Raw genomic sequence first — 4,642 nt, 5'->3', positions numbered from 1 at the left:
AAACCAGAATTTGATGGATCTAAAAGTACTGTTTGGGAAGTGGTTTCCAGACCATATTTATCTCTGATTACTTTTTTTTCCCAAAATTTTCCTGTCAGATCCATTTTTTTAAAAAAAATGTTTTTTAGTTGTAGATGGACACAATACCTTTATTTTTATGTGGTGCTGAGGATCAAACCCAGTGCCTCACATGTGCAAGGTGCACGCTCTACCAGCCCATACAGATTACTTTTAAAGTGCAAAAGGATAAGGTATTTTTAGAGTGAAATAATTTGGTAAAATTATTTGATAAAATTTTCTATGACATACATCCTGAGACTGTGCCATTCTCTAGCTTTTTTTTTGATACTGGGGATTGAACTCAGGAGCATTTTTCCATTGAGTCATACCTCCAGCCCTTTTAATTTTAAAATAACATCATACTTAGTTAGGGCCTTCCTAATTTGCTGAGGTTGGCCTTAAATTTGTGATACTCCTGTCTCAGCCTCCCAAATTGCTGAGATTACAGGTGTGTGTCACTGTGCCTGGTTCTATAGCATTGTCAAAAATGTTTAATGTGGGGCTGGGGCTTGGCTCAGTGGTAGAGTGCTTGCCTAGCATGCATGAGGCACTGGGTTCAATCCTCAGCACCATGTAAAATAAACAAATAAAATAAAGGCATTCTGTCCACCAAAACTACAAAAAAAAAAAAAAAGTTTTAAAATGTTTAATGTGAATCTAATCAAGTGATGACAACTAGACAAATCCAAATGAAGAAATATTCTTTTTTTTTTTTTTTGTGGTGCTGGGGATCAAACCCTGGGCCTTGTGCATGCGAGGCAAGTATTCACCCAACTGAATTATATCCTCAAATGAAGGAATAGTCTGCAAAGTAACTGGCCTAAATTAAAAAACACAATAACTGGCAAATTGTTCCAGTAAAAAACAATCAACAAGAACAAAATTATTAAAAGCAAGGACTGGGGATGTAGCTCAATCCTAAGTGCTTGCTTGGCATGAATGAGGCCCCGGGATTAATCTCTAGCACTAGAAAACACAACAAAAACAAAACAATGCAACAATCCTTGCATGGATCTGAGAGGGGAAAAAGAATCCAGCTGTAAATGGCATTACGGGGACAATCATGGAAATATGAGTAAGGAGAGTAAATCATTCTAGATACTAGCACTGCATAAATACTAGTTTTCTGAATTTGTTCAATGTTTTGTAGTACTGCAGAAAAAGGCTGGTGTTTCAGAAGATTAAGGTTAAGGGCTAGGGATATAGCTCAGTTGGTAGAGTGTTTGCCTTGCATGCTTAAGGTCCTGGGTTCAATCCCCAGCAAACAATGTATGAGATTAAGCTGAAATGTCTAGATGTCTGCAAATAACTCAAACAGTCAAGGAACAAAAGAGAAAAAAAAAAAAAAGAAAAAGAAAAGAAAAATTAAAAGCAAACATGAAAACATGCAACCAAAAAGCAAATCTGGGTGAAGGGGTGTTCTACTTTTTTTTTGAGATACCAAGCATTGAGGCCAGGGATGGTTTATCACTGTTCTACATCCCCAGCCCTTTTTATTTTTATTTATTTATTTATTTTTTAAAGAGAGAGTGAGAGAGGAGAGAGAGAATTTTTAATATTTATTTTTTAGTTCTCGGCGGACACAACATCTTTGTTGGTATGTGGTGCTGAGGATCGAACCCGGGCCGCATGCATGCCAGGCGAGCTTGCTACCGTTTGAGCCACATCCCCAGCCCCCTTTTTATTTTTTGAGATAGGGTCTCTTTAAGTTGCTTAGGGCCCTGCTAAATTGCTAAGGCTGGCTTGGAATTTGTAATATTCCTGTCTCAATGCCCTGAGCCTCTTGGATTACAGGTGTGTGCCACTGAGTCTGACATAGTTGCCAATGTTGGCCTTTGACTTGGAATCTTTCTGCCTCAGCCTCCTGAGTCACTGGGATTATATGTCTGCATCACTATGCCTAGACCATTAAAAAAAAAAAAATTTTTTTTTTTTTTGGTACTGGGAATTGAACTCAGGGACACTCAACCACTGAGCCACATCCTCAGCCCTATTTTGTATTTTATTTAGAGACAGGGTTTCACTGAGTTGCTTAGCACCTTGCCGTTGATGAGGCTGGCTTTGAACTCTCAATCCTCCTGTCTCAGCCTCCCCAGCCGCTGGGAATTACAGGCATGCTCCATGGTATCTGACCATTGTTTTTTTCTTGCAACATTTTTAGAATTAAATTGCTCAAAAAAAGAGGTGCAGGGAAAAAAGTCTATCTTCATTTTCTTTCTTTCTTCTTTATTTTGTGGTACTAGGGATTGAACCCAGGGCCTTGTACATGGAGGCAAGTACTCTACCAGCTGAGCTGTACCCCTGCCCAAAGTCTATCTTTATTTTGCAGTTCTATATATGACTCATAATGGACTCCACTATTGCTAGAGTCAGCAAACATTTACAAAAAGGCAGCCATGGAAGCAAAAAGCAAACAAAATTACCTAAACTTAAAAAGCAATTAATGCTGTTGGCTCACATTTCCTTTAGAAAACAGATAAGGCTCACAGCAGGAAATTGTTTCCTAGAAGGAAAACTTCAGTTTAAAGAAAAACTGCTTTATTATTATATAGATACTATGTTAGTCAGCTTTTCTTGCTGTGACCAAAATACCTAGTAAGACCAACTTCAGAGAGGAAAGATTTACTTTGGTTCATGGTTTCAGAGGTTTAAGACCATGGTTGGTTAGCTTCAAAAAGAAACATGGTGAAAAGGTGCAGTGGAGGAAAGCTGTCAGTTCGTGGCAGCTAGAGAGAGGAAGATTGACAGAAGGGGCCTCAAGGGCATGCCAATATTGTCCTACCTGTTCAACCATGCCCTAGCTGCCTAGTTTCCATCTTTTCCCAGAAGTGCATTCAGATTTTTAATCTGTCAAATGGATTAATCCATTGACGAGGTTAGATCCTTCATTCTCCATTTCCCAAAGCCATACCTCTGGATACTGCTGTGCTAGGGACCAAGTCCTCAACACATAAGCTTTTTGGGGATATCCCCAAACCAAGCAGAAACAAACCTTTGATATAATTTTTTTTTGGGGGGAGGGAAGGGTGCGATGGCACACGCCTGTAATCCCAGTGACTTGGGAGGCTGAGGCAGGAGAATTGTGAGTTGAAACCCAGCCTCAGCAATTTAGTGAGGCCCTACACAACTCACCTAGACCTTGTCTCTAATAAAATATAAAAAAGGGCCGGGAATATGGCTCAGTGCCTAAGTGCCCTTGGTTCAATCTCTGGTATTAAAAACAACAATAAAAATAAAACAAAACAATAAAAACAAAACAAAACAAAACAACAACAACAAAAAAAACACCAACCAAGAGTCCAGATGCAATGGTACATGCCTGTACTTCAGGGCCTTGGAAGGTTGAGGAAAGAGAATTGCAAGCTTGAGGCCAGCCTCAGCAACTTAATCAGATACTGTCTCAAAGAGAATGTAGCTCAATAATAAAGCACTCCTGGGATCAATCCCTAGTACCAAAAAACAAAACAACAAAAACACATACTCTAAGGATATACTGCCTGTATATGAATGCAAATGAACTACTTTCTAGAACAAAAAACTACTGAAGAATTCTACCTATCTAATCAAGAGTCTCTATATGCCATTATAATTTTTTTTTTTTTTTAAATCAGGGATTGAACTCAGGGGCCCTCGACCACTGAGCCATATTCCCAGCCCTATTTTGTATTTTATTTATTGACAGGGTTTCACCTCACTTTTGCTGAAGCTGGCTTTGAACTCGAAATCCTCCTGCCTTAGCCTCCCAAGCTGCTGGGACTACAGGTGTGCGTCACCGCACGGTAAAATCTTAATTTCTAAATTTAGTATTTCACATCACATGCAACCTAATTTGTAATTAGTATTTAAAGGCAATTAAAAATTTCTACTCTGGGCTGGGGATGTGGCTCAAGCGGTAGCACGCTTGCCTGGCATGCATGCGGCCCGGGTTCGATCCTCAGCACCACATACCAACAAAGATGTTGTATCCGCCGAGAACTAGAAAATAAATATTAAAAATTCTCTCGCTCTCTCTCTCTCCTCTCTCACTCTCTCTTTAAAAAAAAAAAAAATTTCTACTAAATTAAAATGGTAGTCATTCTATAAGTCATAACAGTTCTTTTTTGTGTGGGTAGGGGGATGGGGATTGAACTCAAGGGTGCTTTACCACTGAACTGCATGGAAGCAAGCACTATTTATTTACTTATTTGGGTACCAGGAATTGAACTCAGAGGAACTTGACCACTGAGCCACATCCCCAGCCCTATTCTGTATTTTATTGAGAGACAAGATCTCACTAAGTTGCTTAGCACCTCTTTTTTTTTTTCTGCTGAATTTGGCTTTGAACTCACAATCTACTACCTCAACCTCCTGAGGCGCTGGGATTACAGGTGTGTGCCACTGTACCTGGCTCTCTTTTTATTTTTATTTTAAGACAAGGTTCTGCCATTGCCAAGGCTGGCCTCAAACTCCCTCAGTCTCCCAAGTCACTGGGACAGCTTAGGACTTTTATCATTAAGCTAACCTTCCTATAATCACTGCTTCAATAGTGATTTTTTTTTAATTCAAAGAAATACTATTCAAAATACATAATAAGAAATTAGAC

Source organism: Ictidomys tridecemlineatus, chromosome 3, assembly GCF_052094955.1.
Source record: "Ictidomys tridecemlineatus isolate mIctTri1 chromosome 3, mIctTri1.hap1, whole genome shotgun sequence".
NCBI classification, from domain to species: Eukaryota; Metazoa; Chordata; class Mammalia; order Rodentia; family Sciuridae; genus Ictidomys; species Ictidomys tridecemlineatus.
This window is presented reverse-complemented; position numbering follows the sequence as displayed.